Raw genomic sequence first — 11,737 nt, 5'->3', positions numbered from 1 at the left:
CAGACACATAAACAGAAAAAGCCAAAAACTGGCACTGTGGCTCAAGTGGTAGAGCGCTAGCCTTGAACTGAAGAATTGAAGGACAGTACCCAGGGTCAGAGTTCCAGCCCCACAACCGACAAAAAGAAAACTAAAAGAGGAGATTGAAGACACTCAGTTCATGGATCCTGTTGAATGAAGACTATAAGGAGCTGTGTGGATAGCTGGTACTGATGGAAAACAGTTCTACAGACAGCAGACAGCAGTATCATTGAAGAAAGGGTTGAGAAGTTTCAGAAGGTGAACCAGCAGTATGAAGGCAGGTGTAGTTACGACATCCTTCTCAATGCTGAGAATCTCATGCTATAGGTATGTTTTGTACAAGAGTTGAAGAGACTTTCGAACTACTTTTCATCTTTCTGAGGGAAAAGAGAAGATTGCTGAGAGATGAGAGGGGTGAGCCACTCATGGCTAAGCATATATTGAGAACAGGTGTTTTTCTGGGTTGGCAAGTCTGATAAGAGGAGGGGCTTATGTCTCTTGAAGTATCTTGGTGTCTCAGACCAGTGAAGGAGTCTAGTTATTATTGCCCAAGGGCAGAAGTCATCCCGAGTAAAGTTGGTGATTTCATGTGGTCACTAGGCCTCAGATGTAATGTAGCTTAGTAATATAACAGGAGTGATGTTCTTTGAGTTATTTGAAACTGAGTTATATTCTCTTGGGACTCCCAAGTAAATTACAATAGAAGCTACCCATGAGAGACATGAGAGAGACTGTTGCATTAAAAAGTAAGAACTAGATTTTGAATTTGATTATTGAGCTTTTCTTGACTTTCTAGACTTTCCTTTTGAAATTGCATTAACTCATTTGTACAATGAGAATTTTTCAATTACAAAAATCTTTAAAGAGCACCCTTATGTTTGTGGCTAAGGAAGAAATGGTTCTTTCCATTTTTTTTTTTTAGTCATGCAACTTGAACTCTGGGCCTGGGCATAGTCGCTGAGCAATTCAGCTCAAGAGTAGAACTGTACCACTTGAGACACAGTGCTACTTCCTGCATTTTCTATTTATGTTGAGAATGGAAGCCAGAGCCTCAAAAATAATTTATCCTGTAATTGTTTCATTTTTGGTTATTATTAATGTTTTTTCATTGTGAAAATTCCATACAGAGGGGTTACAATTACATGAGCAAGGTAATGAATACATTTCTTATCAAGCATTGTTACCTCCTCCTTTGTATCCCCTTACCATCTCTGCCCTCCCATTTCCCTTCCCCCCATCCCAACCCCCCACCAATATTGTAAAGTTCATTTTTCGACATAAGGTCTTGTACATCTCATTGTTGCAATGGGTCCACTTTTATCCCTATTTAAACAATTTCTTTTTTCCCTTCCACACCCCAAATTATAACAACAAAAAATATAGTGAAAAGAGGGGTTATAACGAGAGGGAGGGACATACAAAGCAACAAAGAAATCATCTTATAAATATGTTAGAAACAATCGCAAGAAAGAAAAATTATTTCACTAGTTCTCTAGGTGTTGATTTCGCCTAACATCAACTTTTTTGAACTTTTCCGCTTGACTCATACATATACTAGATATTGCAAATAAGGGAAACCATGGGACCTATGCTTCTTTGGGCCTGGCTTACTTCACTGAATATAATTTTTTCCAAGTTTTTCCATTTCCTAACAAATGGGGCAATGTCATTCTTTCTGATGGAGGCATAGAATTCCATTGTGTACATATACCACATTTTCTTGATCCATTCATCTACTGAGGGGCATCTGGGTTGGTTCCATATCTTAGCTATGGTAAATAATGCTGCAATAAATATTGTTGTGCTGGTAGCTTTAGTGTGGTCTTGTTTGTAAACATTTGGGTAAATGCCCAAAAGTGGGATTGCTGGGTCATAGGGGAGTTCTATGTGAAGTCTTTTGAGGAACCTCCATACTGCTTTCCAAAGTGGTTGAACAAGTTTACATTCCCACCAACAATGAAGTAAGGTTCCTTTCTGTATACATCCCCTACAGCATCTGTTGTTGTTAGAGTTCTTGATTTTTGCCGTTCTAACTGGGGTGAGGTGATATCTGAATGTTGTTTGAATTTGCATTTCTTTTATGGCTAGGGATGTTGAACATTTCTTCATGTGTCTTTTGGCCATCCTTCCTTCTTCTTCAGAGAAGTTTCTCTTTAAGTCTTTCTCCCACTTATTTATTGAGCAGTTGTTTCTTTGAGGATTTGTTGTTGGGGGATTTAATTTTTTGAGTTCCAAGTATATTTTAGATATGAGACCCTTGTCCGTTGTATAGCTAGTAAAGATCTTCTCCCAATCTGTGGGCTTTCTATTGATCTTGCTAGCTATGTCATTTGACCTGCAGAAGCTCTGCAACTTTATGCAATACCATTTGTCCAACCTTACTTTGATTTGTTGTGTTTCCGGGTCTCTATTCAAAAAATTTCGGCCTTCTGTGGGGTCAGAAAATACATACAAAAAATATTCTCAAACCACAATGAGAGCTTTGTTTGTAAAATGGGAAATCCATCCATAATAAATGAGCAATATGTACTGCCATCCAGGCCTGTTCATGAATTTGGGTGTACAAAGAGGATCTTCGTTTAACAGTATCTGTGTGATGATGTATTTGTTCTTGCTAGAATGCTGTTTAACTGGTAGAAGTCCTATGTTTTCACTAGGGATATTAATAATCATTAAATAAGGCTATGTAAATAATTATTGTTTTTATCTGTTTATCTCTACTGTCTTTCCCATCAAATACCGTAATAAGGGGATTATTTATATAGTGCTAACAAATCAGAGTCTGAAGATAGGCACATCTCTTACATATATTTGCCAAAGACAGCAAAAAGAATTTGCAGAATTAGAGAGCCTTCTGTACCTACATCATTTTCCATATACCTCATTGTATATATTGAGCAATTTAAAAGCTGCCTTTAGTAGTACTGTGAATACTCAATTTTAATAAACATTAAGTTGTCTTCTTAAAAAAAAAAAAATTTCGACCTGAGCCAAGGAGACCTAGGGTTTCTCCTATTCCATCCTGTAATGTTTTCAGAGTATCTGCTTTGACTTCAAGGTCTTTGATCCATTTGGAGTTGATTCTGGTGCAGGGTGATATATAAGGATCTAGCTTTAGTTTTCTACATGTAGTTAACCAATTTTGCCAGCACCATTTACTGAAGAGGCTGTCTTTCTTCCCTTCTATTGTTTTAGCTTCCTTATCGAAGATCAGATGGCTATAGGTCTGTAGGTTCATTTCTGGGTTTTCAATTCTATTCCATTGGTCCTGAGGTCTGTTCTTATGCCAATACCAAGCTGTTTTGATTACTATGGCTTTATAGTAGAGTTTGAAATTTGGTATTGATATTCCTCCAGCAGTGTTCTTTCCGTTGAGGAGCGTTTCTGCTATTCAGGGTCTTTTATTGTTCTATATGAATTTTTGGATTGCCTCTGCTATTTCCTTGAAGAATGAGGTTGGAATTTTGATAGGTATTGCGTTGAATTTGTAGATAGCCTTGGGAAGTATTGCCATTTTCACGATGTTAATCTTGCCAATCCAGGAGCATGGGAGGTTTTGCCATTTTTTAAGTTCTGTGTTGATTTCCTTTTTTAAGATTTTAAAGTTTTCATCATAGAGGTCTCTCACTTCTTTAGTTAAGTTAATTCCTAGGTATTTTATTTTTTGTGGGGCTATTACAAATGGAGTTGCTTTCCTAATTTCAGCCACACGTTTCTCCTTGTTGACATACAGAAAAGCCATTGATTTTGGGGGGTTAATTTTATAACCTGCTACATTGCAAAGTTTTGAATCAGCTTGAGTAATTTGGGAGTGGAGTCTATGGGATTCTTTAAATACAAGATCATGTCATCTGCAAAGAGGGAGAGTTTTATTTCTTCTTTCCCTATTTGGATCCCCTTTATGTCTGCATCTTGTCTTATTGCTGTAGCTAGGCATTCTATTACTAGATTGAAGAGAAGTGGAGAGAGTGGGCATCCTTGTCTTGTTCCTGAGTTAAGACAAAATGGCTTTAGTTTTCACCATTGAGTATAATGCTGGCTGTAGGTTTGTCATATATAGCCTTTATTGTATTGAGGAATGTTCCATGGATTCCTAATTTTTCCAAAACCTTCATCATAAAGGGGTGTTGGATCTTGTCGAATGCTTTTTCTGCATCTATTGAGATAACCATGTGGTTCTTATTCTTGCTCCTGTTGATGTGATGAATAATATTAATTGATTTGCGTATATTGAACTAGCTTTGCATCGCTGAAATGATTCCTGTTTGATCGTGGTGTATGATTTTTTGGATGAGTTGTTGAAGTCGATTGGCCAAAATTTTGTTGAGAAGTTTTGCATCAATGTTCATCAAAGAAATGGGTCTATAGTTCTCTTTCTTTGATGAGTCCCTGCCTGGTTTTGGGATGAGGGTTATGATGGCTTCATAGAATGTGTTGGGTAGTGAGCTTTCTCTTTCAATTTCATTGAAGAGTTGGAGGAGTATTGGTGTGAGCTCTGCTTTGAAGGCCTTGTAAAATTCCGCTGTAAAACCATCTGGTCCTGGACTTTTCTTAACTGGGAGATCTCTTATTGCTGTTTCTATTTCAATGCTTGATATGGGCCTGTTAAGATAGTTTAACTCATCTTGGTTTAGTTTTAGCATGTCAATATTTGCTAGGAAAAGGTCCATTTCTGTCAAGTTCTCAAACTTATTAGCATAAAGTTTTGAGAAGTATTCCCTTATAATGTTCTTAATCTTGGATGTTTCCGTGGTGATGTTTCCATTCTCATCTCTGAGTTTATTAATTTGGGTGTGTTCTCTTCTTTTTCTGATAAGATTTGCTAAGGGTCTGTCAATTTTGTTAAGTTTTTCGAAGAACCAACTCTTTGTTTTGTTGATTCTTTCTACAGTTTTTTTGGATTCTAATTCATTTAATTCTGATTTAATTTTGATTATTTCTTTCCATCTACTGGATTGGGGTTTATCTTGCTGTTCTTTTTCAAGGAGGTTTAGATGTGTCATTAAATTGTTAGTTTCAGATCTCTCCAATTTGTTGATGTAGGAGCTCAGAGCTATAAACTTGCCTCTGAGTACTGCCTTTGCTGTGTCCCAGAGGAGCTGGTAATTTGTGTGTTCATTTTTGTTGAATAGCATGAACATTTGAATTTCCTTTCTAATCTCTTCCATGACCCACTCATGATTCAGCAGTTTGTTGTTCAGCCTCCGTGTGATGCTGGACTTTCTTTGGTGGATTTTGGTGTAGAGTTCTAATTTTATTCCATTGTGGTCAGAGAGGATGCAAGGTATAACTTCAATGTTTCTGAATTTAGACAAGTTTGCTTTGTGGCGTAAAATATGGTCTATTTTAGAAAACGTTCCATGTGCTGCTGAGAAAAACGTGTATTCTGATGCTGCTGGGTGAAATGTTTGGTAGATTTCTGTTAAGTCTTGTTGATCTATGCAGCTGTTTAGATCTGCGGTTTCTCTGTTGAGTTTTTGCCAAGTTGATCTACCTAGTAGGGAGAGTGGTGTGTTAAAATCCCCAACAATTAATGTCTTTGGATCTATATGGGATTTGAGGGAAAGTAGTGTTTCTTTGATAAATTTGGGTGCTCCATTGTTTGGCGAATAGATATTTTGAATTGTAATATCCTCCTGAAGGAGAGATCCTTTAATTAGTATGTAGCGACCTTCTTTATCTCTTCTCATGAATTTTAATTTGAAGTCTATTTTATCTGATATTAGGATTGCAACTCCCGCCTGTTTATGGGGGCATTTTGCTTGGTAGATTTTGTTCCAGCCTTTAACATTGAAAATGTGTTCTTTTTTACGGGCAAGATGTGACTCCTGCAGGCAGCAGAAAGAAGGGTCTTGTTTTTTAATCCAACTAGACAGTCTATGTCGCTTAATTGGAGAGTTCAGTCCGTTAACATTAAGAGATAAGACTGAGAGGTATTTGGGAGTTCCTGCCATGTTATCCACCTTCATGGGGGCTGTGAAAACTGGGTTCTTCCTATGGTTCTCGGATTCTCAGTTAGGGTGCAGTTTTTTGGCCTTTATTGAGGTCTTGTTGGTTTTCTATGTGTAGGACATCTTTAAGAATCTTTTGTAGGGCTGGTTTGGTGGAGATGTATTGTTTCAATTTTTCTTTGCCATGGAAGGTTTTTATTTGGCCTTCAGTTATGATGGAGAGTTTAGCTGGGTACAGTATTCTTGGTTAATAGTTGTTTGTTTTTAGGGCATGGCATACATCATTCCAGGCTCTTCTTGCTTTGATTGTCTCTGCTGAGAAATCTGAGGTGATTCTAATTGCTTTCCCTTTATAGGTGATTACCCTTTTCTCCCTGACAGCTTTAAGGATCTTTTCCTTGTTCTGAGTTGATCCTGTGTGGATTATAGTGTGACGGTATGATGTCCTATTCTGGTCTGGTCTATTTGGGGTTCTAAAAGCTTCTTGTATCTGAATAGGCCTATCTTTTTGTATGTTTGGGAAGTTCTCTGCTGGGATCCTGTTAAACAAATTTCCTAGACCATTAACTTCTGTTTCTAGATGCTCCTCTACACCCATTATTTAGATTAGGCCTTCTGATGGTGTCTTCCAGGTGTTGAATAGATCTATCATATTTCTTTGACTTGTCTTGGATGGTTGTATGTTCTTTCTCTATAATATCTAGGCTGTCTTCAATCCCTGAGATTCGATCTTCTGCATGGTCTAACCTGCTGTCAAGACTCTCTACTTTGTTTTTAATCTCTTTTCCTTCTAATTGGTCAGCTTTGATGGCTTCAAGTTCTTTGTCGAAGCTTTGTTTTAGGTCTTGTATGAATTTCTTTACTTCCTTAATTTGGTGTTCAGTGTTTGTTATCAAATCACTTAGTTGATTGGTTATGGTTTCTTTGGACACCCATTCCTTCTGTTGGATTCCATTCAGCATTCCCTTTGTGATCTTCCTGACTTCCTTCAGCTCTTTGTTAATGGATTCCATGAATGCCTTTAGTGATCTTTGTGTATTCTCTACCTGGTCTCTCAATTCCTGTATTACTCTTTGATTAGCTTCTTCCCGTTCGTGGAATTCCTTCAGTTCTCTTTCCTCCCATTCATGGGATTCCTGCAGTTCTCTTTGAGTGTTCTCAGCCTGCTCATGCCATTCCTCCATTTCTCTTTGAGTATTCTCAATTTGTTCACACAAATCCTGTATCATTTTTTGAGTAGCTTCCTCACGCTTATGATATTCCTGTATAAATTTTTGGGATGCCTCCTCTCTCTCCCTATCACGCTCATACAGAGTCGTTTGTAAGTTGTCAAACTTCTCATTTATCATGTTTGCCAGCAGTGTTTGTAGAGCTATTTGGGAACTCTCCTCTGGATTATTCATTATCTGTTCTGAGCCCTCATTATCAAGATTGGGAATTGAGGTACCCAGATTTGCCATTTTTCTTGTGTTTTTCCGGCTTACTCTGCCCATTTGAGATGAAAATAGCACCAGTTTTGTACTAGAACACTATCTTAAGGCAACCATCAACCAACGTTTGCATTTTTACAGTCAATAGTCTACAGATACAATCTAGTTCAACAGATACATCTATTCAACAAATGTTAATGGGCTTCAAACCGCAGAGAAGAATTTGGAAAACCAGAAATTATTAGGGTTAGGGAGAGATGTGGGTAAAAAATTGGAATAGATTGGTGTGGGGAGGCACAGGGAGAGTTAACTATGTCCTAATCCCAATGCAGGATATAGGTTGGGTAGGATGCAAGTAGAGAGAGAGAGAAAAAGAAGAAAGGGAAAGGGAAATGAAAAGAGACCAGAAAAAAAAAGAAACGTAAAAATTAATATTATTATGGAGATCAAAAAACCATCTATTTAGAGAGGAATGTGAGTATATTAACAGAAGGGAAGGGACATAGAGGAGAAGTGAAAAACTCAAAAAAATGCTTAAAATATTATATCGGTATAAAGAGGTAGTACTGCTATTAAGGAACTTAAGTCTCAGAGGTTTTGAATTGAGTAATAAATTTGTGGATTAAGTGTGTACACAATGGGGGATAGGGTCTACTAGTTAAGTACGGGTTTATCTGAGGATGTGCAGGACAAGAGTTAAGTCACATAAAGAAGATCAAAAGAGAGGAAAAGGTGAGAGGAATAAGAAAGGGAGAAAAAAAGATCAGAAGTTCAGTAGAGCTAGACAAAAAACAAAAAGATAGTTAAGAAAGAAAAAAAAGAGAAAGAAGACAAGAAAAGAAAGGAAAATGCACATTCACGTATTCCTAAAATAAAAATTATAAGAGGAAAAAAAAGTTACTGGAAAACAATTATTTTTTCAAAAAAGGCAAAAATTAAAGATTAATAAAATTTTAAAAAAGGAAAAAAATTTATATATATATATATATATATATATATATATATATATATATATATATATATATATATATATATAAGGTACCAAAAAAAAAAAAAGAAAAGAAGAAGAAGAAGAAAAAAAAAAAGTTCTTTGATTTTTTTGGAGGGGGCAGGGTTGGGAAGAATCCTGTATCTCCCTTTTGTCTGTAACCAGCCTCTTGTTGGAGTCTCTGGTCAGCTTGAGGTCCTGTGGCTTGATTGGTTTCTTAAGTCAGTTTGTTCCAACAGGCAGAAAAATGCTCTGCTTTACCCAAGATTTTGAGATCCCCCTCCCAGGTTAGTTTAATGGGAGGGTGATCTGCTTTGAGAATCACAAAAGAGGGGGATGCAGTGGTGAGGCTAGTTTCTGGGTAGAGTTTAGGCCTTTCAACAATCAGTAGCTTTTCCCTGGGGCTATTTTGTGAAAAAACTCACAGAGCCCAGCCTGGAGCCATTCTTAGGGTTTCTGTTTTTCAATTGATTGTGGAGGCTGCTAGAGGGAGGGGCAGCCTCTGGCTCTGGTTACCCAGTGAGGCAAGGCACTCCAATGGCTGGCGCCTGAGCTGGTTGACTTTTCCCTGGATGGAGCTGAGTCTGGCAGGTTACTTCACCATTAAGTTCTTGTGACCTGCTAAATGACTCGTTTTATTCCATGGCCTGAGTTGGAGCTGGCAGATCCTCCGAACTTTGTCGGTATCCAAGATGGAGATCACTGGTGCTAAGGGGGGAGGGGTGGCCTTCCCTCCTCTGCTCCCTGAGAAAGAGTGAGGACGTCGAGCTTCTACTCACGCCAAGTCTTGGATCCTGGGTCGTCTCTGGTCTGCAAACTGCAGGATGAAGATGTCCGCTCCTTGTCGGTTCTTGCTGGTGTTTAGTAGAATCCACTCGCCCGCTGCGTCTGGCTCCTTCGTCCCGGACTCTCTGTGTGAGCGCTCAGGTATGGTCCCGGCTGTGGTCTCCGCCGCGACCCTGCCGCTGCCGCTGAGGCAGCAGCTGGCAAGCGCTCAGATGTGTCTTCTTTCCTTGGCTTCCCCTCTCTTGTCTAACTCTCTGTCCTGTGATGGCACACTTGGTGTGATTCTCTGGCTTAGGACTGTTCACTGGAACTCTAAAACTGCTTTCTATGTGAGAGCTTGTTCAGATTCCAGCTTCTCCTCCGCCATCTTCCCGGAACCCCCCTCTGCCTTGATGTTTTTTGTTTTCATTTCCTTTTGTGTTGTACCTGAGGCTTGATCTAAGGAACTGAGCACTTACCTTGAGCTTTTTGCTCAAGGCTCGTGCTCTACTACTTGAGACACAGCTCCATGTCTACATTTTTGTGGTTAATTGGGGATCAGAATCTCAGAGACTTTTCTACCTACACTGGCTCTGAACTGTAGACTTCCTTATATCTCAGCTATCATTACAGGCATGAGCCCGTAGCAGTGTGCTCCTGTTTTGATGGCCACAGTCACATGAAGCCCAATGTGGAATCTTCTCACTTGAGACAGCATCACAACACAAGATTCTCAGATTAGAGATGCTCAGCCTGCATCTTACTTCTTTACCCCATTGGTTTGTCTGTAGCACTCCATTTTGAATACCATAGTTCTGAAGAAGTCCATAAAAGCACTTCTCCTCCTTCTCAGGGAGGTATTCCTGGGGTTAAGATCTTTTTAAACTCAAGTTATTTTGTTGTTTCCTGGCTTAGCTTCCTGATGCAAACTTATGCCCCCAACCCCTACCCTTTGAAATAAGAAAGTGGGTTAGGGTAAAGTAGAGACAGGTGTTTACAATGGCTTTTGTGCTGTCATTCTGAAAGGTAGGGGAGGGAAGGTGTAAGATTTTTGGGAAGGTCACAGAACATCAGCACTGGAACCCACCAATGGGAAGTCCTCATTACCAAGCCTCTTCTCCAATCAGAGACCTCCAGGAAGGCAACCCTTTCCAGTTGTCTGGAAACTTTCTTGTCTCTGGGCAGTCACAAGGAGAAAATGTTGGTGTGAGGAAGGTGGAGCTCTACAGCTGTAGGAACCAAGTAGGCAAGTTAGTTGGAGGCATTGATTCTCATGACCCCATCTGAAGTCTTACATGCCATGAGGGTGCATATGCCTGCATGTATTCCCTCTGGGGGAAATAAGAGGGACTTCCCTTTCTCCATGTCAGGGCAAAGGCCTGATGCCCAGCTGCCAGACTCAGGTGAAAGTTTGCAGGAAGTGCCATTATTCTCCCCTGGTAATTCTATAGAACAATGCCCGGAGACTCTCTTTGTGTGTCTAAGGAAGCTCACCTGTGCCTTGCTTACTCTTTGCAACCTTTGATCACTGGAGCTACTTCACATTTGTTGACAAGGTTTAATTCTTCCTGCTTACTGACTTAAAATTACCTCTAATTGTCTGTGTTCGTATGAAATTGTGTAAAGTTAACTTTCTGCTCTTTGTCTGAAGATCTACTTTTAGGTCTGTATGCTGTAAATCAGCATGTGATATGTCAACAAACTTTGTCCATACCCACATATTGTGGTCCACTTTCTGCCTATTGATCATGCGTTCCCAGGTCTCACTGAGGAATTGGCAGCAATTTGGGTTATGTCTGTTTCCAGAACCAGACTAGCATCCCTTACTCCCTTTTTAATAAATCATGCAACGGCTTTGAAGGCAATGTGTTTGCAATAAGAATTGTTTGCAGAATGTTTGCCCTTCAAACTGATCATGCCCACACGCCCTGGCCATTGTCTATTGACCATTGACATTGGTCATTGTCCCAAATGTCTTTAATATGTTAAGTTTCCCACAGTTCCCCCTCAGTACCCAGCTAAGGAAGGTAATCCCATTACCACCATATTCTACCAATGAGATCAAACAAGCCAGGATTCAAAGCCAGGCCCTCACCACCAGCCTGCATGCCTTGCTCTAAGGGCATACACTTTGCTATTAAGAATAAACACTTGGTGTTTTCTGGTGAGCTGGGGTTCGTAGCTATACTCTTAGCTGCTCAGAAAGCTGAGATGTGAGGGATCATGGTTCAAATTCAGCCAAAGTAGTGTGATTTGTTTCCCTTTTATGTAGGTGGTTGTATTTTCCCACCTCCTGAGCAGATGTCAGGGACTGCATGAGACACCCAATTTGTGGCAGAGCAACCAGTCCCAGGACAGCACCACTGAAACAGATAGTGGGAACACCACACTTTTAGTTGTGACAGGATAGCAGTTGCTCTGTTTTTGCATTTGGCATAATTATCTTGTGTCGAGAGCAAAGGAAACATCATGATCTTGAAATATCACAAGTTAGTCTAAGCTGGTTCTGTTGAGTTGGTCTTCTGGTCCTGTAGCCATTCCCTTAAGTGTTTGGCAGGGCACCTGAAATGCTAGAATAACTG

At 39.5% G+C, this 11,737-nt stretch overlaps 1 long non-coding RNA gene across 1 annotated transcript in view; it reads left to right on the top strand.

Annotated features, from left to right (window-relative positions):
* Positions 1–118: 118 nt before the first annotated feature.
* LOC138822513 (uncharacterized) overlaps positions 119–11,737 on the top strand; it is a 38,638-nt gene continuing 27,019 nt past the window's right edge. Inside the window, exon 1 of the long non-coding RNA XR_011370535.1 lies at positions 119–348. This is a non-coding gene — a long non-coding RNA (uncharacterized lncRNA). The remainder of the gene's footprint in view (positions 349–11,737) is intronic.

This window comes from Dipodomys merriami, unplaced genomic scaffold (genome assembly GCF_024711535.1).
Source record: "Dipodomys merriami isolate MVZ:Mamm:240054 unplaced genomic scaffold, mDipMer1.0.p SCAF_1115, whole genome shotgun sequence".
NCBI classification, from domain to species: domain Eukaryota; kingdom Metazoa; phylum Chordata; class Mammalia; order Rodentia; family Heteromyidae; genus Dipodomys; species Dipodomys merriami.
This window is presented reverse-complemented; position numbering and strand designations above follow the sequence as displayed.